The following is a 26,537-nucleotide window of genomic DNA, read 5'->3' on the forward strand; positions in this document are numbered from 1 at the left end:
TGCCAAATGCACCGTTCATCGAATGAGCTTATTGTCATTTACATTTGTGCTTAACATGTTTAAGTCTGTGTAAAGGCAACTAAAATTAGAATAATAATTATGTATACCTGAGTTTAGTATACCAATATGTATATAAGTTCATAAGAATGTATGATTACCGCTATGGACAGCTAGAATTAGTATAATAAGCACTGAACACAGCAGAGCTTTCATTTTATTTTGTTTTATACCATTATCAGACAGAAACTTCGTTATTGGTGGGTTTTTTTTTTTTTTTTTTTTTTTTTTTTTTACAATTGCCGTTACGTCGCCCTGATACAGATAGGTCTTATGGCGACGATGGGATAGGGAAGGGCTAGGAGTTGAAAGGAAGTTGCCGTGGCCCGAAGGTACAGCCCCAGCATTTGCCTGGCGATTCGTGAATGTTCCTTGTAAGTCTAATTATACGAAAAAGAGGACCGAACATTCAATGACTGAAGAAATCGGTAAAAGAAAGCCATGAACGGTGTTAAGCTGAAGGACTTCCTCGGTCTCTCAAACCTAACGGGGGGTTCGGAAGAGGACAAGTGTTGATCCAGGTCATCAATCACGCACCTATGCGAGAACCTCTTGGGAGATTTCTTGCTGTAATCGCAGTACCCCGAAATGTGTAACATGTAACGCTAATTTTCATTACAAGAAATAAGAAACATATAGGGCATCGTTAACTTTCATCATCCGAACAATAAAATATAGTAAAATGTGTGTACCTACAATACCTACAACGATAAATCAATTCACCAACGGTGCATCTATTAACTCTGACTTCAGACAGACAGACAGACAGACAGACAGACAGACAGACAGACAGACAGACAGACAGACAGACAGACAGACAGACAGACAGACAGACAGACACAATGTCCACTTTAAGAGAGAAAATTATATCAGCTACCATAGTAGTAGTAAAATGCATTGCCCGATCATGACAATATCAGGTAGGAGTTCCATCCGAGAAAATAAATGAGAACAATCTTCTGTGTCTTTAATCTCTACTGTATCTGACTAGAGAGAAAGAGTGTGTTGGCTGTGCGGCTAGGGCCACGTAGCTCTGAGCTTCCCATTCCTAGCCCTTTCCCATCCTTGCGTCACTGAAAACTTTCAAACTGTCAGTGCGACGTTAAATTATTAGACAAAAATGTACATCCAGACACACCTGACTTCTCTTTAAATGGAAACGATAAAACAATGATAAAGTACTGAAAAGCTCGACGTAACAAGATTTCACTGTTCCATAACTCGTGTTCTCTCATCCACAATTAAATCTGCTCCCCAATGGCTCTTCGGCGAATGGTATATTAAACAGAATACTTTATGAATACACATGAAAGGGGTTGACCATTTTTTGACAACTCGATCCAGACACACAAATGTGATGCTTTTTTTAATTCCTCTTTAGCAAACAAGCTTTGTGTACGAAAAAGCAAACAACTGAAACATTTTTGCGCACAATCCGCATAAGCATATTATGAAATAAAAAATACGAGACGAAATGAAATAGAAAGAAATAACTATATACTGTTATTTCTTCTTTAGACACATATTAAACATAGTCACATATTAAACAGAATTAAGTAGCTGTTAGCGATGTTGTCAAAGGAAGTCCCATCGGCTATCTATGCTGGTGAAGCGATCTTCCCTAAGGATACTTTTACTGAGACCAACAAAATTTATAATTGTACATTAGCCCTGAGCTCTAGGTCACACTTACCTGTCATCATATACTGAGTCCAGTATGTAATGGTACCGTCCAGATGCTGCCCAGCAACAGAGCTGTGAAGACAAACAAGCCCATGTGAGGCCTGGGATGTTTTACACGACACTAGATTTTAGCACCAACTCTGCAGACGTGTAAACTGTAACTAATGCATACTTTCTTTTATGTACTTGGCTGCTGAACCATAAGCAGAAATTTTATTTTCAAGGCCGCAGAATCTTCTCCCTCTTAGTTTTAATCATTATTATTGTCATGAATGACATCCAGGAGAACCTTATGGATATGTTCAGGTCACGTAGTGTAGACTCGCAGGCTGCTTACTTCGCACTTAAGGGTCCGCGAGTAAGTCATAAAGAGTATTGATCTGACTATGAGTTAAGTTTCGCCTCCAAACGGACACGGAGACAAAAGTTGCAGTCTGCCATAGTTCACCACTACTGACTACAAGACAACTCGTAGAACGCCATGTTTTGAGGTCGTCGAGGGAGAAGTAAGGAGCATCCAGTGCATACATCAGTGTCGACCAACGCACTATCGATGCTGGTGGGTTCGAGGACAATTTCCTGCGATCATTTGCCTCCACTAGCGTTTGCAACAGGCGTATTGTAAACAGCTAGCAAGCAAGGACTTATCTTAGATCCAACAAAATTTATAAAATATTATATTAACAAGTACTGCAGCCTAATTATTACAAGCCAGCCAAATATAAATTCAAAAATAACCTAAATGTTCCCAGTACTTCAGCACTACGATTTATACTAGATGGAGGGGTAGAATGACTTGTGCTAGTACGAGCTTAGCATTTCAAACATAACACCATCGTATAAACATTTGAAGTCTGGGAGTTTAAAAGCAGCAACTAGAAAATGTTCCCGTCAGGCTGTACCAGAAGAGTATTCAATTCGTGTTTCTAAAGACTGAATATTTCAAACGATGTCACATTTATTTATTTATTTATTTATTTATTTATTTATTTATTTATTTATTTATTTATTTAGGTAGTTAGACAATTTACAGAACAATATGCCTGTTAATATGACAATCTTCTCTCAATTATGCATTCCCAACAGTGTCCGACTCGTTGGCTGAACGGTCAGCGTACTGGCCTTCGGTTCAGAGGGTCCCGGGTTCGATTCCTGGCCGGGTTGGGAATTTTAACTTTAATTGGTTAATTCCAATGGCACGGGGCTGGGTGTATGTGTTGTCTTCATCATTTCATCCTCATCACGACGCGCAGGTCGCCGACGGGAGTCAAATAGAAAGACCTGCAACTGGCGAGCCGAACCCGTCCTGGGATATCCCGGCACTAAAAGCCATACGACATTTCATATTCCCAACAGTGTCGTCAAAGTACAGCATTATTTTAAAATACCATCTTTCACAGCGCAATGGATGTTGTATACTGTTATACAATTAGCACTCACCAATTTTATCGTTTTTGATGGCCAGTATATCGGCAAAGTAAAGGTAAAATGTTTACATTACTGGATCACCGACGATTTAGAACATGCTCTTCTATTTTCCCTTTATATTAACAACAATTCATCACATATTTAAAACTGTAAATATCATCTAAACGCAGATGATTAGCAGGTATATGATCACACGAAAGTAACCGGTATCACGAACATATGTGTAAAATTAATGAAGACCTTGTGCGGGTCGAAATGTGGACTAGACTACACGGACTCTGAATAACCCCGTGAAATCTCAAGCTATAATGATAGGTACATATAAGACCAATTATCACTTACCGAACGTAAATATCCCCCAATAACGTTAAATGGAATCACTATCCCTTTTGAAACCAAAGTTAAAGGTTTAGGATTAATACTGGACAAAAACATTGATTGGACAGAACACGTAATGGCTATATACAAAACAAGTAATTTTCGCCCTTCACTCACTTAAAAGAATAAAATATTTACTTCCGTCCAAGGTCAAAAACCTATTGGCTCAACAGTTAATGCCTCTGTTTGACTACTGAGACGTCGAGTACGACAGACTAAGTAGTGCCCTCTCTAATAGACTTCAGAGAGCTCGGAATGCTTGCGTCCGCTTTATAATGAACATTCCAAAATTTCACCCTGTAACTCTTGCATTCCATGAGCTAAATTGGCTTAAACTAAACCAGCGTCGTAGCTACCATTCGTTGCTTGTACTCCACAAAATAATATACAAGCAGACACCCTCTTATCTAAGAGATTCTTTCAAGTTGCTCTAAACCATCCATAGCATCCCGACCCAAATCACAGATCCACCCTCTAAAATAATTAATTTGGCATGAAAAGTATGATTTCATCTCGTTCACGCATCCAAAAACACAGGAATAACTAGAGGGTAGAAAATCATACGAGTATAGTCCGGAGGGAATGTATTTTAAATGAAATAGTGGTAAATGTTTCTTTTGCAGAAGAATAAACTTGCGTTTATGATTCACTGGCAACACCTTGCAACACAATACATTTCTTACCACTCTGCTGGAAGGGAAAATCACGGGGAAGAAAGACCGAGAACGACCGAGGAAAAAAAACCCTTCAAGACTTGGCACAGAGTCTTCATTATGGTTCTTATTATGAAATGAAACGAGGAGATGAGGACAGAAAAGACAAGGCATTGCCTTTAGACACTGATGATATTATCTGTAGTGTTTCCTGAAGTATCTTCTTAAATTACTATGTCACTAATTTCTAAGTAAACAAATACACAGAAGTCGTCTCTTTGACAGAATCCAAGATTACAACTCAATACGCTCAGAGACAAGGCAGGCACAACCGAGAAAACTGGGGGATGTTTTAAGATACAACTATTGCAGGAGCCTCACATCACAAGCCTACGAAATGGATAGTTTCTTCCGAAGGGGCTTGTTTAAAAATGCAGTGCCAATTTATGTTCCTATTTTCAACTGCGACATTGAGTTTTCTCATTTTACCTGTACAGTATTATTATTTTATTAAGCGTATGGAATTTACAGAATGGACAAGTATATACAATATTATGCACAAGAAAAGCCTGCAAAGAATTCATGGTAAGTAGGGAACAATTACACATGGATATCTAAATTGTTTATCCACTGCACTAGGGATTATGAGACATCAGAAAAGTCTTTTCGGTCTCCACCATAAGCACGCAGAGGGCATTCGTCCATTATATGAATGATGCATGGTCTGGACTAAAGCACCACAATCACACGCTGGAGAGTCCCCGAAGCCCCACTGGTGAAGGGAGAATGCAGATCTTCCACAATTAGTGCGAAACCTGTTTAGTGATGCCCACGTTCTTCTTGGCAAACTGAAACCAGCTGGGGCGTGGTTTTGATTAAAGAGCCACTCCGGAGCTGTACGAATCCATTGCTCTTTCCATTCCTATTTTAAATTGAAACCAGCATCCATTAGATTCTTAGCTGTTTTCATTGGTGGCTTAGGGGATTTCAGCCTTTGTCTCCAGAGATCTGCAACATCTCTGTAGATAGGTACAGTTGCAGCAGCTTCCAGATTTTCTCTGACGGATAGAAAATGTATGCGTTTTAAATTCACGCTTATTTTCCTGGAGAAAGGAATGTTTCATCTGATGGACCATTCCACTCTTCTTATATTTAGCCGGTGCAACTACGGGACACGTATGCGTCAGAACGGCCTATGCTCCAAAGGTCCAAATTATCATACACGTTTGCCCTGCTTGCGAGGAGTTTCACTGTCGGATGAATATATAGGGTACGAGCGATGACCCTTTGTCCATCTCCTTCAGTAGAGGCAATGCCAATACTGAAAACCTATTAGGTGAAACTAGAGAATGATCGTTATGCTCAAACACTAATAAAGTAAAGAGCATTTCCATAATGCACGTTCCCTGGATATAGTGCAGTGTAATACAATTCGTTTTGAAACAGTAGAACCATCAGATGCTTTCGTATGTAATAAGCTTCCACGACATTAAGTAAAATTGAATGAGACTATAACCAGCTCCTCTTTTCTGACAGTCTCTTAGGTGTATATAATAAGCAAGTAAGTACTTTGAACAAAAGGCACATAAGGAGAATACCATTAGTGGTACAGCTAGCAAACGAGATTAAAGCAAGGCGAATGACGGTTGTACAAGACTTCCGCCAACTCACAGAGACAGCTTTAGAGAGAACGTTCCAGCTAGGCCTATTAGGAGATGAGCTTCTGACAACCTCCAATACCCTAAGGACATCCAGCCCATTTCCCTGTGTAAATTGCAGCTGAGCATGGACGTACAGGAAACGCTTCCTCTCTTGAGTAAACTTCACTGTACAAATATGAAAGTTTAAACATTTCTTTAGGCAGCAATTCTCCAACAAAGACGAATGTACTCATGCTTTATATCATTCGCAAAATCTCTCTGTTCGTGTCTCTTTCACCTACCCACGCAGTGCGCTGGAAATTGCGGTTACTGCTTACAGAAACAGAACTATTAGATCATAAATCACTAGAAATATAGATAAGAGGGAATTGTATACTTATTGCATTCCACCCGGTTGTTCTTGGTTCGATTCCTGATTTTGACAGTTTTTTTGTGGGGAAAGGGAATTAAGCCTGAAGTAAGAAAACCGTGTCGGCCTCCGGATGCCAAGATAGTGGGTTCAAACCCGGCAGAGGCAATCAGAATTTTTATTTTCAAGGGCGGAAAGAAGTCCATTCGACACTCCATGCCGTACAAAATCGGCATGTAAAGGATCTTTGGCAACACCTTTGGTGTTTACCCGACAAAATTAATTAAAACTCAGCCAAGGACGCCAAGAGAGATTCGATTTACACTGCCATCTAGTAGTCCCAGAGTAAAACGGAACTTCGAAATTGACGAGCAAGCAGCCAGATGGCGTCAAATTAAAATACTTGCACACGGTAGCTGAGGCGATACGATTATTATTATTATTATTATTATTATTATTATTATTATTATTATTATTATTAAAGTCCGAATTGTAAGGTTATGAAACAGACAAACAAACAAGGCCCTTCCATCACGTTGAACAAAGCCTCTTAAGGGGCAAAGTCTAGAGACTACGTCAAAATGTAAATCACAAATAGAATTTATATTTATTTGGTGGCTTATGGTTCTTCGTTAGGCGAATAAAAAGATCAGCAAATTTCTCGTCCTCTGCTAACATGAAAGCGATTATTTTAAGTAGATAAGTAGCCAATCCCATACACATTTGTATTTGAAATTAGGGCACTCCTCAGCTTACACAACTCGTCTAGTGAGTAATAGGTATGTTACACCAACAGGTATTGTGCGAAACCCAAATCGATGGACTACGATAAATGTGACGAGTCGGAGATATTAGTGTAACTGAGAAAATGCATAGCTTCTAGGATGGTAACAAGCTTTACAACATGCTGTACAGCTTTAATAAGTGTGGAACCACAAAGGTAACAAACAGTAAGTTGACTTTAACGAAATATTGGTGTTATGCGCAGTGATGTGAACACAATTGGTCCACTAATAAACCGTCGAATACGCAACTAAGAAGTAGATATGTTTATATTCTTAGAATAGATGTGGTGAGCCACTTGGTCCTTACACATCAGTAGCCGTTATCATATCGGCGTCCGGCTCCATGGCTAAATGGTTAGCGTGCTGGCCTTTGGTCACAGGGGTCTCGATTCCAGGCAGGGTCGGGAATTTTAACCACAATTGGTTACCTTCGCTGGCACGGGGACTGGGTGTATGTGTCGTCTTCATCATCATTTCATCATTATCACGACGCGTAAGTCGCCTACGGGAGTCAAACCAAAAGACCTGCATCTGGCGAGCTGAACTTTTCCTCGGACATTCCTGGCACTACAAGCCATACGCCATTTCATTTCATCATAGCGGGGGTACAAGTGGTTGTTCTCAGGGTTCGTGCAACATCACCATCTCCAGCTGTGTATGCCAACTGGACGACCTGCTGTTGCGCATGTGGTACCGTACCAGACACCACAGGATACCTTCAGCCACCTAGCTGAATCGATGCCTCGTCGAGTGGCGCCGCGGTTCTGCGTGCGAAAGGTGGTTCTACATCGTATTAGGTAGGTGGTCATAATGTTGTGGCTCATCGGTTAATGGCGTAGCAATATTAAGTGTGTTCCAACATGAAATGCCAAATTTCTCCGTTAATATTACTGTAACTGCACAGCAAACTTTGTACAATACAAGCTGTACAGAACATAATATTATATGCTTTATGTTTCATACCCTTTTACCGTTCGAGGAGTCATAACAGAGATGTTCGCGATTATCATATTTTTCTCCAACATCCAAATATCTTCGGAGATAATAGTTATATCCATACATGCATATTGCAGAATATTTGTCTTTTAGTGTATTTATGTCTGATCTTGTCTTACCGCACGAACTATAATAAAGAATTCAGTGGCGGTTTCTGGCCTTGTTTTAGGTTTACGCAACCAACACTTAATTGGAGATTTCAAGTTATCCTTTCTGAGCAGTAATTCGTTTGTTTAAAGAAAGCTCTCTGCATTAGTATCCATATATCTTGGTTTCTGTTCAGTCCAAATGTCTCTCTTCAACTATTAAGAGAAACATTTATTTAGCATTGTGTCAGGCCCATCCTGCTATATGCAGGACCTGCTGTCGCGCATGTGGTTCCAGATACCCCAGGATACCTTCCGCCTCGTAGCTTGAGGCTATATTCCCAAGACTCCCTTTCCCAAACTACAAACTTTTCAAAATGAAACTTTACGCATGATGAGTAGAGCCCCACTACTAAAATATAATAAAAAGATACGAACCGAACTTCGTATTCCACTTACTAGATCTCAGGTAAACAAAATAGTAAAGATGACCAAATCTAGAATCCCCCTTAGTAAGTCTACCGAACCACTCATACACTCATAAAACGGGTCGTAAGGACCAAGAAACCGAACACTCGCTTCAAACACCGCGTCTCTTGACTTTTAACTGGTACCTCCCGACTTTTTCGGCCTATTCCAAATTTAAAACATACTTTTCACTTAGTTAAAAACAAAACCAATTCCCTGAAAAGGCCCGTTTCTTTAGAAAGTTAGCTTCCCTCCACCCCACCCCCATCTCCTCTCTTCAGTCACAAAATTCAACAACATTATTAGACTTTCAAAATTATTAGCGATGAGTGTCTTTTTACTCTGACATGGGGGAAATACCGGCTACATGGCAGAACGTTTTATCCCTCGCCAGTGCAGTACAATGAAGATTGTCTAACTCATCGTGTACTTCTCGGACACATGAGTAAAAGGGCATGGTTTTCGCCCTGGGACTCATGCACTCGCTCTCAACCAAACAAAACGAAAAGGAGAGTGTGGAGAGTGCGTATTTGATTTGCAACTAAACAAAACATTGCATTCTCCACTTCTCACGCGCGCGCATCTAGATGGCTTCTGCGCTGCTGGTGTGTTTTTTGTCCGAAGAAACTAGTTTGAAGTACATTCGTAATTCTTGTGAATAGGAGTCATGAGTGCGTAATGTTATTACTATTTTCATTCAACTGTGAATCGAGTACTACACATTCACAAGGAATTTAGTGTGCAATTTGCTGATAAAACCCTTCAGCTTGCATTCAGCAGAAGAGAACTAGAAATTAGAAATTTAGGGCGTCCCACACCAATACTAAACGTAGAGAAGACTGTACAAAGTAAACGCGGACAGTTTACACGTAAGCTCAATTCATCAGTTTATAAAAAAACATAATTGGATATGTGGCCGGGAAAAGAAATATTCACTCTCCTGATTTCCATAATTATTTGACGAGAAGGGTAAATGAATCAAAACGGGAATAACAGATTTTAATCACATAATGGACAAGATTTTTTTAAAAAAAATCACGATGCCTAAAATGCCCACACTAAAATGTTTTAAGCCTATCGCTGTTTGGAAAATTGAACACTGCTAAACAGTTGGACAGTGAATACCGAAAATCAGTGTATATCCATAATGAAATGATTGAAAACAATTGAACCTGCTGTAACGGTTCAAATCCCGTTACAAACATTCATCTGTATTTTATTCTAAGTGTGTTTGTATATGTACATTTTAGATTCTGAAAATAAGATAAAGTTTATCTTTACAATGAAATCGCAAACCAAACAAATGCCTGCAGTGTGACTACTACTCGCTTATTTAAAAATACAAGACTGAATTAAAATGAAACAATATTAAAATATTCACGAAATAAAATGCTCAATCGTCGGACTCTGTACTCACACTTAGTACTTACCTGATTACTTACACATACAATTGTTGATGGTCGCCAGCTACAAATACATGTAACGATAATAGAATGAGAGTCTTGAATGTCTCTAGGGTGTGAGGTAATAAGCTTACTTTGACAGTATAACGTACAGGTTCTGGGTAAAGGAGATTGGCGTTCGGTTTCCCCATTAAAATGTGAGGTTATCTGATCTACTTACTGAAATGAAACAATTACTTTATTTGATACTAAACAAAATATATTCTTTAAAGGCACATTTTAACGAGTGAGATTTACTGCTATAATTCAAAAGATAATATAAAACTCTGACATTACAACTGAAAGAAACTGTAGGCATTAAATTTGAAGTCCTCTTGACCGGACATTTAAAAGTTGTACAAGAAATTTATCCCTCTCTGGTCCACCCTACACTACCTTCAAAACTTTGAATGTTATTACGACGTATTCCTTTTAATTCGTATCAATTATAGGTATCTCAAGCCTAATTTGGTGATGTATCCTTTTAGTTTCACGAAAGAGAGATAGTATGGCTTGAAATTATATTCACACTTCACAATCAACTTCACCAGTAATTCACTGATAACTGTTAGTCTGCATTACGACGACTCAATATTCGGCTGTCACCGAACTGACACAAGAACTCGACCGAACAGATGCACGAAACACACTCCGAACATATAATCCATTTGGTCACTGACGATTACGTATCCATATCACTGTTCCACATTCGTCTCCTTCCAATTGACTCTAGTTGGTTTCATGGCAAGTGCCTCCTTCCAACCAAGTGAACTACCCAACTGACTGCCGCTATAGGATACAGCCCGTATATAGACGTAGGTAAGTTGTCACCCAAACGTCATCTCTTAAAATAACTGTCACTCCCACCGAGCTACAAAATGTTGCATATTGTGATGAAATAGCCTAAGGCACATTAAGAGTTCCCTAAATATGACCCCATCGCTAAATGCATACAATGACAGAGCGATGATTTGACAGTTACTGTAGCAGTATTTCACCATGTGTTAAGCGTCAAGAGGTCTCACAAAACATATCCATATCTGAAATAAGACATTCTCACTTTACATGATTTTAATGCTAACACACACATATACACTGACTGACAGAGCAAATGCAACACCAAGGAGGAGTGGTTCGAAAGGGATGAAAGTTGGGGAAAAAACAGAGACGGCACGGACGAATAATTGATGTTTATTTCAAACCGATATGCAGGTTACACAATGCGCACGGCATCGACTCAGTAGGATGTAGGACCACCGCGAGCGGCGATGCACGCAGAAACACGTCGAGGTACAGAGTCAATAAGAGTGCGGATGGTGTCCTGAGGGATGGTTCTCCATTCTCTGTCAACCATTTGCCACAGTTGCTCGTCCGTACGAGGCTGGGGCAGAGTTTGCAAACGGCGTCCAATGAGATCACACACGTGTTCGATTGGTGAGAGATCCGGAGAGTACGCTGGCCACGGAAGCATCTGTACACCTCGTAGAGCCTGTTGGGAGATGCGAGCAGTGTGTGGGCGGGCATTATCCTGCTGAAACAGAGCATAGGGCAGACCCTGAAGGTACGGGAGTGCCACCGGCCGCAGCACATGCTGCACGTAGCGGTGGGCATTTAACGTCCCTTGAATACGCACTAGAGGTGACGTGGAATCATACGCAATAGCGCCCCAAACCATGATGCCGCGTTGTCTAGCGGTAGTTCGCTCCACAGTTACTGCCGGATTTGACCTTTCTCCACGCCGACGCCACACTCGTCTGCGGTGACTATCACTGACAGAACAGAAGCGTGACTCATCGGAGAACACGACGTTCCGCCATTCCCTCATCCAAGTCGCTCTAGCCCGGCACCATGCCAGGCGTGCACGTCTATGCTGTGGAGTCAATGGTAGTCTTCTGAGCGGACGCCGGGAGTGCAGGCCTCCTTCAACCAATCGACGGGAAATTGTTCTGGTCGATATTGGAACAGCCAGGGTGTCTTGCACATGCTGAAGAATGGCGGTTGACGTGGCGTGCGGGGCTGCCACCGCTTGGCGGCGGATGCGCCGATCCTCGCGTGCTGACGTCACTCGGGCTGCGCCTGGACCCTTCGCACGTGCCACATGTCCCTGCGCCAACCATCTTCGCCACAGGCGCTGCACCGTGGACACATCCCTATGGGTATCGGCTGCGATTTGACGAAGCGACCAACCTGCCCTTCTCAGCCCGATCGCCATACCCCTCGTAAAGTCGTCTGTCTGCTGGAAATGCCTCCGTTGACGGCGGCCTGGCATTCTTAGCTATACACGTGTCCTGTGGCACACGACAACAGGTTCTACAATGACTGTCGGCTGAGAAATCACGGCACGAAGTGGGCCATTCGCCAACGCCGTGTCCCATTTATCGTTCGCTACGTGCGCAGCACAGCGGCGCATTTCACATCATGAGCATACCTCAGTGACGTCAGTCTACCCTGCAATTGGCATAAAGTTCTGACCACTCCTTCTTGGTGTTGCATTTGCTCTGTCAGTCAGTGTATAAACCATAAATTAAATGTAATAAAGCGAGCGATAATAGGGAACATGCATGATCCGGGGTTTTAATTAAAAATATGCTAATCTGATTCAAAATTTCATGCAGAATTCAAAAATGTGATCAGAATGTACAAATAATAACTCCAAACATGATAAAAATCTAAATTAAAGTACGGAAATGTCACGTGACGCAAATACGCGATATCATTGGTCTGACGTCATCGTACAGGTTGACTGAATTAGCAGACGAAATAACACATAGCGTGCTGTGGGAAGCAGGATACACTTTGCGTATTTCTGCTTTATGTTAGTGTCTGGTATAGTTAAATTCGAGGTCTATACATTGGATAATAATCTGAGTGGCGTATTCTATTATCGAAATGAGTAGAAGAACGTGAAAGAACGATAACTAGGAAAACGAAGGTAAACTGAATTAAAGAGGGGGTTGCAAGCCTCGGCCTCTAATGCTTTAATACGTGATGACCTACAATCTACTGGGTCCCCAAAACTTAACAGTAACATTATGCTGACTGAGGTGTGGTCTCTCCTGCTACCGATTATAAAGATAATTATCTTCGCTACATAGTGTTACTGCTGCCAATATACAAAAATTTACCCGTCAATGACGAGACCCACAGCTAGTATTGTATAGAGCTGAAATTTGACGTTATACGTTCACTGCATGCAGAATCTGCAGTGGATTTCATTCCCAATGTTTCCCATTTTCACTGATTTCTACAAAGCAACTGTGTCGAATAAAACAGGCAAGAAATGCCATTTTTTTTTTAGATTAGTTCTATTCTTCAAAGTCTTAATCTGAACATCCTGACAGAACTTCTATGCTACTCCTCCACAGTTTTCCTATACGGTGTAGAAACATGGACACTGACTGCAACCACTACAAAAAATAAAATAGAAGCGTTTGAGATGTGAGTCTACAGACTAATATTAAGAATTTTATGGACAGGCCACATAAATCACGAAGTATTGCGGAGATTTCTTTTGTGCAAGTTGCTTTACGTCGCATCGATACAAGTAGGTCTTATGGTGACGATGGGACAGGAAAGGGCTAGGAGTGGGAAGGAAGTGGCCGTGGCCTCATGTAAGGTACAGTCCCAGCATTTTCCTGGTGTGAAAATGGGAAACCACGGAAAACCATCTTCAGAGCTGCCGACAGTGCGGTTCGAATCCATTATCTTGCGAATACGGGATACTGGGCGCACTTAAGCGACTGCAGCTATCGAGCTCGGTTTGCGGAGACCGAGGAAGGGCTTAGAAATTATTCAAATTGTGAAGAAAAAATGTTGAATATCTGGGACACATAGTCAGACATCCTGTGAGGTTTAGACTCCCTTCATTTAATGTGTTCATTGTGGCAACAGGAACACCATCTAGCGGAGATGACTGGCAGAAGAAGAAACAGAGCATATATTCTCGGATGGCCCGAATAAAATGTTTGGAGATTTGGTTCAGTACTTCATCGACAGAACCACTTCAAACTGCTGTCAACAAAAACTGCTGTCAACAAAAGTAAAATTGCCATGTCAACCGCTATCATCCGATAATGGATCGGCTCTCTAAGAAGAACTGTGTCAACACTGTATTTCACCTGTGAAGTAAAGTGCTTCTGAAAATTGTTTGGTTTCACCCTAAAACGCTATCACTAATGGCAAAGAAGATGGTTTCAAATTGTAAAATCCACTTTCTCATGTCCTCTTCCTCTTCTTCAGATACTTTTGATCTCAACTGTTTTCGGATTTAGCAAGAAGGACAGCATATAGGTAGGTGTTCCAGTCCGAACAAAACGTTCGTTTAAAATGGCTTCAGTGTTTCAAAACTTCATTTTCAAGCAGATACATCCACTCAATACTTGATCTGCTATTGTGGCTTTCTGCACCTTGCAACTGGACTCTATTTTGACCACATTTGGCTTTCATCACTGATCTGGTGAGTTTTAAAATAATGTTATGGCTTCTTGCCAACCCGGGTATTTGTATGTAAGTTTATGTCCTGTGAACGAAATCAATTCCCTAAACGTTGCCAACCAATTTTTTATCTAAGCAAAAGCAAGGAATCTCTACATGATTGTTGATGTCGTGATCACTTTCACGTGGAATCCGTGACTTTCTATATCAAAAATCAACCTCGGTGGGAATTCGTCTGCCTTATTATCTGATAATGAGCCATCTAGGTAAGGTCGGGAGTGCAAAGTTTAAGAAATGTAATGAGATGGAATTACAAATGAATGCATCTTGCACGATGCTTTCTTTCCATCCAATTACTGCGAGTATAAGATTCTTGTACTAATCAGAAGATACTTTTATAGAAGACTGAACAGTCCACCCCCACCCCCCTCCACCGATCCGATCCCCTGCTCATTAGATTTCTGCCTTTAATCATGGTTCCAACTTCTTTTTCTTTTCTCCTATCGATTTAACCACCTCATAGAAGGTTTTCGGCGATGCAAGGATGGGAAAAGAGCCAGGATAGGGAAGGAAAACAGCCGTTGCCTCAGTTATGGTACAGTCCCAGCATTGTTCTGGTGCGAAAATGTGCAATAACGAAAAGCCATCTTCATGGCTGCCGAAGGTTGGGTTAGAGCCTACTATCTCCCGAATGCAAGCTCACAGCTACGTGACCCAAACCGCGTAATCAACTCGCTCATGTGCCTTAAGGTCTTGGTCGCTTCCTTCGCTATCCTAGTCCATGGTCGCCGCAAGAGCTGCCTGAGTTGCAGCGAAGTAAAACAATAGCATACGTCTAGAGGCAATAAACATCCCGATTTTCTAATCCAGTGCTGCGAGTGTGAAAGAGAATGCTGTCTAATACATTGAGTGATTTATTTATTTATTTATTTATTTATTTATTTACTTATTTATTTATTTATTTATTTATTTATTTATTTATATGACTGGGGCTACCCACGCTTAAGACTGAAAAACGATACTTTTCCGCAAGTCGATTGTACCATATGGCCTCGTCAATTAAATGAAAGTCCGTTGATGACTTCATTTGGTTGACCTGAACCTATTTCGATTGACCATACGACTAAATTACACTGTTGCGATGAATGCTACGGTCAAGTGTTTCTAGCAGCGAAATGGGAGAGTTTCGGAACATCGACAGAGAATACGAGTTCTACGGTTTCTTTAACATTCCACAACGGTTCCTACGGGTTACGAAGCCTGAATCCGTCGTAACAGACTAAACACTGGTGTGAGGGCGAATGTTAACTCATCTGAATTCTGTGGAAGCGTGTTTCTTAAATAATGATTTTAGAAAAGCACATAAGATACAACAGGGTCCTGAGTAAGTTACGCAAGCTGCTACTAGCGGATGAGCTAGTTTATGAGCGCTCGCAGCCTGTTCGGGAGCCCTTCCCTGGGTTTCTCCATGCCTGCCGGTATAGCACAGAACAGTACAAAAATAGGAAGGAAGAATTATTAACAGAAGCAAATGCCAAGGTCCAAATACAGAAGCTCGAGGGCCTAGCAAAGATCCATCTAAAACACGGAGAATATCGCATCCTAATTCCTTCATTTTTCTATCCTCAAGTTTTCCCTGCTTAGACGTTATTACAGTACTTTTTTTTCACAATTTGCTTTACGTCCCACCGACACAGATAGGTCTTATGGGATAGGAGAGGGCTAGGAGTGGGAAGGAAGCAGACGTGGTCTTAATTAAGGTACAGCCCCAGCATTTGCCTGGTGTGAAAATGGAAAAACACGGAAAACCATCTTCAGGACTGCCGACAGTGAGGTTGGAACCCACTATCTCCCGGATGCAGGCTCACCATTACAGTATAATCATCTACTGGAGTAGTATAGGATATTGGACACAGCTACATAAATTGAAATATACGTATAATGAACACAGCAAAAGAAGTGCCGGTAGCCTAAAGCCTCCTTTAGAAAGTTATTATTATTATTATTATTATTATTATTATTATTATTATTATTATTATTATTATTATTATTATTATTATTGACGATGATGCTTGGTGTTTTAAGGGGCCTAACATCGAAGGTCATCGGCCCCATATTATTATTATTATTATTATATTATATATTATGATATTATATATTTTGATATTATGATATTATTCCTCCTGGGTACCTATCCGTATTGAGAGGTGCTGCGGAATCAGTTGCATCAGGCACGTCTACTGACACTAAATTAAGGGTGTGCTGTCTATAATATACATGACTTCTTGTTGTCCTTTTCGTCGTCCCGCTGGTGGGCATAAGCTTCGCCTAACTGTTTCCACTGAACTCTATCTCGGGCTGACGTTGGCCGCCATGATCCAGCGTGGATCTTCAGCTCATCAAGCCTTCTTTCCTTTCACCTCAGTTTCTCCAGCCGTATCCATTCCGTGACTATCTTGCTCCACCTGTCATCTGGACTTCTATGACATGTCTTAGCTTGAATCAAGGCGTCCTTCAGACCAATTCTGCTACGTAAGTCTGTATTTCTGATTTGACCTATTATGTTTGTGGTTTAAATGGCCTAACAGCTAGGTCATCGGCCCCTAATAGTATGAGGCATGACGACATGAAACTATCACATAGTGGTACTAATCACAGGCAATTTATGAATCGACCTCTTGGACTTACGTGTCATTCTCATTCGACTTTGCTGCAAAAATAACACGACTTAATCACTCCTTAAAAGTATCCTAATTTTCGAGTGTTAATAGACTTTTTTTTTTTGCGTCTGGCTTCCAGAGAGGCCTAGTGCAGGTCTTTCGAGTTAAACTCCCATGGGCAACCTGCGCATCTGTGGGAACGGCGCCCTACCTAGGTTTCAGGCGTGTGGCCTCCGGAGAGGCCTGGTTGCAGGTCTTCTGATTTGATTCCCGTAGGCGACTTGCGCGCCTGTGAGAATGGGGCCCTACCTATGATTAACTCTAGTGATGGAGACATTAAAAAAACAGAGGGAGAGAGCGAGCGAAAGAGAGAGAGAGAGAGAGAGAGAGAGAGAGAGAGAGAGAGAGAGAGAGAGAGAGTCCTGAACCATCAAAATTAACCAACAAAGGATAAAAACCCCCGGTCCGGCCGAAAATCGAACCCGGAACCCCAGCACGCTAACCATTTAGCCATGGAGCCGGACGGAGATAATTAAATGTAACCGTTAAAACTGGAAATCCATCAACTCCATTTTCAACAGGTAAAAACTAACGAACAAATAGTGCAACTTCGAGCATGTGCTCTTAGGTAGAACCCGTTTTAAGTGGAAGTATTCCGGAATTTTTAGTTAAATTGGCTTTAGCTTAAAGAAATCTACATTTGTAGTATAACTGTGGGTGCTGTTAGCTGCCGTCCTCGGAGGCGGAGGTTCGATACTGCCGGAAATGTAAGACCGGAAGGACGGCTGTTATGTGGTTGAAATGTTTATTCACCACGCCCAAAACGTTTGTTGGCTTTTTTTTTCTTTTTTGAAACCGAGTACATGAGAGTCCCAGGGCGAAAACTATGCCCTTTTACTCATGCACCATGATGCAAGCTTTCGATACGTCGTCATTGTTGATGGCGAGGCCTTTCGTACATCCGCACCAATCACGTCCACATTCACGACAGTCGTGGCCAATGAAATAGCGGGTTAATTCGCATGACAGCTGCACGTCTCTCTTACGAGTAATCGATGTTGCGACATGATGGAAACAAGAGATGTCTAAAAACGAAACACCTAAATGAGATCAGCCTCAAGCAATGAACATTCTAACGAGTCCCTACATTATTACTATTATTAGTTCTTCAGCAGAGAGATAGCTTATAAAAAATTCTGTAATCGATTCTGGTGCTGTAAGTGCGTTCCGTTTCACTGCAAATGATTAAGACGTGGACGCCGTGGAAAAATGCTATAAACAACACTGTGGTTAATCGTGATAATGACAATCTTGTTGGTATACAGAGCTGAAAACCATGTGGGTGAAGGGGAGTCCAGAAATCGCAGTTCGGGAGACTATGCAAATACACAGGGACTTTTAGTAAGTTGTCGCAAAGAATCATAATATGTAACATGCATGAATAATTTTAAAGTAGTTTACAAGCGAACGGAACAATATGCGAAATATCGAAGGCAGTGGGAATCGGCAAATTGTCCATAAGGTTGTGCGGATGGGATCTAATACTCCATAAAAGAAAAGGACAATATAAATATAACAGTTTTAAAATCTAGACAGTTTCACATGTGATGTGATTCGTAGGGAAGTTTGTAACTTTTACAGGAGGTGTAGTCCCTGTGTTAGAACTTCAATTCAACTGCAGGAAGTATGTGCATTTCCCTAATTAGAAACAAAGCAGTTTGCAGCAATTATTGAAGAAACTTGGGTTATCTTTCTGCACACTTAAGAAGAGACGAATTATTTTGGAGTAGCATGGAAATATCGAAAACTAAACACACTAAATTATTTGAGATCCTGTGGGTACGAAATCATTTTCTTTGATGAAAATTCGTATGATCGTGTGGCCTCAGCTACCATGTGCAGACATTTTAATTCGACACCATCTGGCTGTCTGCTCGTCAATTTCGACGTTCCGTTTTACTCCAGGCCTACTAAATGGCAGAGTAAACAGAATCTCTCTTGAGCGTCTATGGCTTAGTTTTAATTAATTTTGTTGGTTAAACACCAAATTTGTCACCAGAGATCTTTTACATGCAGACATCGCACGACATGGAGTGTCGAAATGAACTTTATCCGCCCTTCAAAAATCAGACTTTCTCTGCCGGGTTTGAACCCGCTATCTTCGGACCCTGAGGCCGCAATACCACAGATCCACAGAGGCAGCTAAATGGTATGATACCCATGACGTAGTAAAAAAAAAGAATGGGACGATGGCAGTTGTAAAAAATTCTTTATCATTTACAGGGCTTGACGACAATAGTAATAAAACATTTTAAAAAATAATTTCGTGTCGTTGTTGCTATCATGGTGCAGCTCTTATAAGGCAGATCCTCTAACGAGGTTGGGCGGCAAGTGCCGTGTATAGGAAGCTGCGTGTTTATGTGATGGAATATAGGGTGGAGTGTGGTGTGCCAGCTGTAGGAATGTTATTTGACGGCACAGACAGTTCCCGAACCACGGGAATTAACTGTTTGAAATCCCTGGACCCTGCACCCGGCTGGGAATCGAAGCCAGGCGCCGAGGAATGAAGGCCCAGTCGCAAACGACTTCTTTTCTTTCTTCAATGGAGGTGATCTGCATAGATTTTTTTTTACCATGTACTAGCCCTTCAGTCAAAAATCTGTGACAGTATCGAGGACAGCAGCTAATACCTCTAACCACTACACTACTGAGGTGGACAATTAATTTGACCAATTAATTATTATTCTTACAAGGATGTTCCAGAGCACAATTCGGCTCATTGAGCAGCACCCCATCTCCGGCAGGTAAAGGGGCAGAATACGCGCTCTGACCGTAGGTACAGCCTAGCAGCTGCTCGCTTTGCTCTCAATTGTAACTAGTGAAGAGGCGCGTTCCTTATCGGATTTGAACTTTTAGCCGTTTTGCTGTGCCTAATGTCTCGTTCTATTCAGTGTATTAGATTATGGAGAGGAAACAAAATCAGTTATTTTGTGAATACAAACGGCATGTGCTAATTATGTTTAATTATATTCATTTCATTAGGTTATACGTAGTAAACAAAATTAATTATTTTGACATGTGATAAAATACCCTTTGAAATAATGTAGGCCAACATAAAAACTTATTTAGGAATACTGCAAAAAAAAAATGAACGACAAAGATTGTTTTGCATGAACATAATATACTCAGCTAAGTGTGGCTTTGCTTGCGTCTTGACTCCACATATCGTCGTCTAGTCTTTACATCACAAACTATTAGTCAAGTCTTCTCTCATTGCCCACCTTTGTACTAAAGTATATTATCATAACAACTTTCAATTAATAAGTGTGTGCGTTTCTTTTAGTTAAGAGCCGTTTAAACCACATTTCATTTAAGGTGAAAAGTTCAATTCTACCGTATTGGAAATTTTTTCCCAAGAGTTGCTTATGGTAATATTTTCTGACCGATGCTACCGTAATACAAAAGTTCTGAAATTGCACAATTTAACACGACGTTACAACATCCATTAGCATAAACGCTAAAAGGTAGTTAAGATGATGGCTGAGTACGGCGATACAGAACGCCCCGGTACCTTAAAACCCTTCGCGCGTAACTAGGAAGTGCTCGCCGAGCCGTGCTGGCCCCGACACTACATTCCCCGCTTATGCATTGCGGGAAGTATCTTCATGGACCGCTACGGGGTAGTTTGGAAAGGCAAGAAAGACGACCTGCACACGTATGAGTTAAAATGTTGAAAGAACAGGTAAGTGTACCATTTGTCCATGTTTCCTGGATGTGCGCCGGACATCAAGCACACCTGCTAAATCGCCCCTGATTTTGCATTGTCGCAGACGGCACCCCGTAGTTAACTATGAAAAAGAAAAAAGATCCTGGTCTAGTCACTGACGGAAGAAGCAAGACTACCATAGTGACAATCCTGAAGAAATCCATCTACAACCAAGCTGTGGTACGTTTTAAAAATAAATTTCCCATCGTGAGCTCTTCAGCTCCCGGGCAAGTCGAGACACTGATGAATATACATTTCCAGTCTGGATTAACGGCTACAACACAAAACTTACTGGAGATCTGGCCACACTCTGCGCATTTTTCTATTGAAAGGACGTTCTAAAGTACAATATGAACAAGTATGAAAAAGGACGTCGACTAATGGGAGGATGTAGCGTCTGATCGGCCGACGTGGCGACGTCTTGTCCAAGAGGACCCACAACATTCTCAACAGCTGCCCCTTGTAATAAAAGTTTCACTTTTTGTTCCTGAATTTGGCCAACCAGGGACCGCATACAACTGAAGGCTTCTTGGCCTGTGTTATCTTGCTCTCATCTTTCCAGAACTTCTTCATTCTTTCGCTTCTCATCTTTCTCTACTCTTCGGAAACGGTCCATTACGGTCTCCTTTTTTGAGTGGTTTCTATTCAAATGATATTAGACTACCGATCTCAACAGTTGCAGTCGCTTAAGTACAGCCAGTATCCAGTATTCGGGAAACAGTGTGTACGAAACCCACTCTCGGCAGCCCTGAAGATGGTTTTCCACGGTTTCCTCATTTTCACACCAGGCAAATAATGGGGCTATAACTTAATGAAGGCCATGGCCGCTTCCTTTCCCTCCTAGCACTTTCCTGTCCAATCGTCGTCATAAGACCCGTCTGCGACGTTGCGATGTAAAGCAACGTGTTAATTTACATTTTCGGCTCTTCTTATGAACTCTCTTCTATTGTGAATCATCTCTAGTGTAATTCCAACTTCTTTGGTATCCCTCTGGACCTCTTCTACCCACCTGGAAGTGGCCTTTAACCCAATGATGTATCTGAAGATCTGTTTGGATGGTCATTTGTCCTCCATCCTTACTAAGTGGCTGTAGAATTTCAGCCTTCGTTTCCCCATTGTGTTCGTCCGTGATCGTTTCAGTGTATTTGTAGAACACCCCATTTCTCCTTTTCTTCGAAGTCGTAGTACGTTTATTATTATTATTATTATTATTATTATTATTATTATTATTATTATTATTATTAATAGCCGATTTGAGTAGCTCATACGGTAGATCGCTGGTTTTCTGAACTCAAGTTGGCAGGTTCGATGGTGTTTTAAAGTGTTCAAATACGCCAGCCTCGTGTCTGTAGATTTAATGACACACAAAACAACTCCGCGAGACGAAATTCTGGCACTTCGGTGTCTCTTAAGACCGTATAAGTTGTAAGTGTGACGTAAAACCATTAATAACATTATTATTTTTATTATTACTGTTATTATACCTATTAACTCTAACCGCAGCACAGAGAAGAAGATATACAATACTTCGAAGATATCAGCAAAAGTAAGAGAAGGGGATAAAAAGTGTGGAAATGAAGAGAGACCCTAGGCCTTGAAAAATCTAAAGCCGACAAGTCTGAAAGAGAACAAAAGTTGACCACCGGAGGTCAGAAGGAAAGGATAAAGAAGGAGTCCAGCTCACGTAAGTGGAAATACTTCTAGAATCAGTTAAGTGCCCTGCTGTCGCCGTTTCACGCGCCCTGGCAGAGCAATAGATTGACTGGGGGCGTTCTGTTTTCACACATGAATAAGAATTGCGTTCAAGGAAATACTCTAAAATCCGCGTTGTGCTTCATAGTACCTGCAATCACAGGTTGAGTGGGGCGACCAGATTTAGGAGTCTCACGGCAGATCATGAATGAAGGTCAGGAAACAGGTTTCTTCACAGTGAAAGGAGGCGAAACAGATTGTTCTCACGGATTGCATAACAGCCTTTCCACTTTGATATGAGCCATCTCCAACAATAAATGCGATACAGGTGCACTTGTTACAAAACAAAGCAACAGCAGTTATTAACACTCGCGATTAGATCTTCCTTTATTCCGAGCCTGTGCACTTTGTATATAGGACAACAGGTGCGGGCTATTAATAGCGTTAATATTCATCTATTATAACGGTGGAATAAATATTGCGTGACAAAACGCTGGGAACACAATGAAAACAAAATGCGTTGTTCGCTTCATATCTCATCAGAGATGTCCATAAATAAACTAGAAGTTCGCAGCCAGTTTCACCACCGCATAACATGCAGAGGCCTACAGCTATGTTTAAATGTAAACGTAAAACTGGGCTTGCTGCAAGAAATGGAGCATTGTATGGATCAAGTTTTAGAAAGAAAGAAAGAAAGAAAGAAAGAAAGAAAGAAAGAAAGAAAGAAAGAAAGAAAGAAAGAAAGAAAGAAAGAAAGAAAGAAAGATGATGATAATGTTATTGGTATTACGTCCCACTAACTACTTTTAACGGTTTTCGGAGACGCCGAGGTGCCGGAATTTAGTCCCGCAGGAGTTCTTTCACGTGCCGGTAAATCTACCAACACGAGGCTGACGTAGGCCTATGTGAATACCTTCAAATACTACCGGACTGAGCCAGGATCGAACCTGCTAAGTTGGGGTCAGAAAGTCAGCGCCTCAACCGTCTGAGCCATTCAGCCCGGCTGGAGAAATAAAGAAAGAAAGAAAGAAAGAAAGAAAGAAAGGGGAAAAAAAGCTTTTATGTTTTGCCCTCACTAACGGTGTTGATCATTGTGACGGTTGTTTTAATAAGTACAGCTAGACTTACAAACATCTTCAATAACTAAATACGAACCCACATACTACACAGAATGTGTAGCACGGAAGAAATGGCACACTTTTCTGTTATAGTTATTTACACAGGATACTTTTCTGACTGAATAAGGTGAACTACTCGTCAACAGAAGATACATAATAGGTAATAACTGGAACGACCTGAGAAAAAACGTAGGACAGTAGAATCAAATATGTTTACGTCTTAATTACTACTTTAACGACCGAGCTCAATAGCTGCAGTCGCCTAAGTGCGGCTAGTATCCAGTATTCGGGAGATAGTAGGTTCGAATCCCACTGTCGGCAGCCCTGAAAATGGTTTTCCGTGGTTTCCCATTTTCACACCAAGCAAATGCTGGGGCTGTATCTTAATTAAGGCCACGGCCGCTTCCTTCCCACTCCTAGCCTTTTCCTGTCCCATCGTCGCCATAAGACCTATCTGTGTCGGTGCGACGTAAAGCAACTAGCAAAAAAAAAAAAAAAAAAAACCTACTTTAACGGTTTTCATAGAGGCCGAGCGTCAGTATTTCGTCTCGCAGAAGTTCTGTTCCGTGCTGGTAAATCTGCCAACACGTGGGTGGCGTATTTTAGCTCCTTTAAATACCACCGCCCTGAGCCGGAATCGAACCCACTAGCTTGGGGTCAGACGGTCAACGCTTCTAGCACTTGAGCCACTCAGCCCGGAGAGAAAATTGTATAATAATAATAATAATAATAATAATAATAATAATAATAATAATAATAATAATAATAATAATAATAATAATAATAACTGAATATATCCCCCACCCCAATTAAAGTGAGAGTAAGTTGAACTTAAAAAACAAAGACGACAGGTTCAGATACCTGGGAGAGATTGTGCAGCTGAAAACTAACGAAAGAGAAGCTAGCAGTTGCAGGAAAGAAAATATGACCGTTTCCACACACAAACATTACAAGACAAAGGCGATCTCAAGAGAAGCCTAACTCAGACACAACAATGCAGTATCTATATGGAAGTGAATGTCTTCGAATGACTGGAAAAGTTGGACTAAGAGAAGCCCAGAAGTGTGAAAGGCCCTTTGCAAAATAATATAGCGCGAAAGGGATGAAATGATTTCATAGAGAAATAGGATGTGCAAGATATGTAAGATACCTTCCGATTGGACAAGAACAGTAACTGATCAATAAAATACCTCGTTAGTTATAGAAGGGATTGCAACAATAATCAGTATAGCCAACTTAGCAAGCAAGGTATTCACATGTATTTGGAAAGGAAGGTGCGATCAATGGTTGAGAGTAAGAAGAATTCCAGAGATGTCATAACGAAAAATGCTACGAGATGAAAAGGCCAGTTATCTTTATGTTTCGCAGAGTATCGTAGAGTGTCGGGGGTAAATATGTTAGCCTACTGAGGGACTGTGGGATTAGGGGCAAGCTATGACAACCAAAAGCATTTATGTTGACAATTGGGCTGCAGTGAGAATGGGTAGTTCTTGATTCAAGGTAGTCACATGGTTAGACAAGCCTGTAACGTTTCATGTTTGCTCATAGCTTACATGGATCATCTACTGAAAGGTATAAGGTGACAGAGAGGGATTCAGTTAGGTTGAAGTTCAGTAAGTAGTTTGCCCAATGCTAACGATTTTGTCTTTATGGTGGACTGTGCTGAAATCCTCCAATATAATCTTTTGAAACTTGAAAAGACGTGCAGTGAATCTGATAAAAAGAGCACTTCCAAGACTAAAGTGATGTCAGTATGGAGGAAACCTAAGAATATTGAGTGTTAGGTCGGGAACACAATTGGAACAGGTGGATCATTTCTAGTATGTAGGATGTGTATTACCTAGGATCATAGCATAGTAAGTGAAATTGTATCACGATTTAGGCAACCTAATGCAGTGAGATCGTAGTTGAGAGCAACAGTATTCTGTAAGAAAGAAGTCAGCTCCCGAACGAAACTATCTTTACACTGATTTGTTCTCTGATTTTGCTCTACAGGAGTGAAAGATGGGTAAACTCGGGATATTGTATTCATAAGTTAGAAATAACATACATGAAAGTAACGAGAATTATTGCTGGTACATACAGATCGGAACAATGGCAGGAGGGAACTCGGAATGAAGAGATAAACGCTAAGTTAGGAATGAACTAGATGGGTAAAACCGTATCCATAAAACGGCTTGGGCAGTAGGGTCATGTGAAACTACTGGAGACGAATAGGTTACACGGGAGAATAATGGACTATGTACTGATTATTATTATTATTATTATTATTATTATTATTATTATTATTATTATTATTATTATTATTATTATTATTATTATTATTAGCGTATGGCAAGGAAATTATATACATAATATACAATATATACACAATAACAAAAAACATTGATTCACTTCAGGCATTAGTGTTATCTCATATCTGAATGTCCAGCTTATCAATCCACTGTAGTGCTTCCACTGTTGGAGATAGGAAGTCTTCCAAACTACCTGGATATGCCCGTAGTTGACACTCACTCACAATGTGGGGAATAGTCTGGCGAGGGGCTCCACAGTCACATTCTGAAGATGGTACAAAATTCCACTTGTAGAGAGAATCCCTCCTGCACCTTCCATGACCTGTCCTGATCCTGTTCAGTCTGGACCAAGTTGCACGTGGCAGTTGGGATCCATTTACAATATTTTCCCCTCTGAAGATGTTATGCAGGAGCACGTCGGGAGAGTTATTCCAGCGGCTTTTCCACTCCTTCAAAGCATTGAAGTTGGTGGACGTCTTCAGAGCAGCATCACAAAGGGGTGGATGTCGTGATTTCAGTCTTTTGAGACTAAGAGCTGGTATGTCATTTAGAACAGGTAGCAGAGGATTCTTGCAGATCTTGTTGTA

Source organism: Anabrus simplex, chromosome 8, assembly GCF_040414725.1.
Source record: "Anabrus simplex isolate iqAnaSimp1 chromosome 8, ASM4041472v1, whole genome shotgun sequence".
Classification (NCBI taxonomy): domain Eukaryota; kingdom Metazoa; phylum Arthropoda; class Insecta; order Orthoptera; family Tettigoniidae; genus Anabrus; species Anabrus simplex.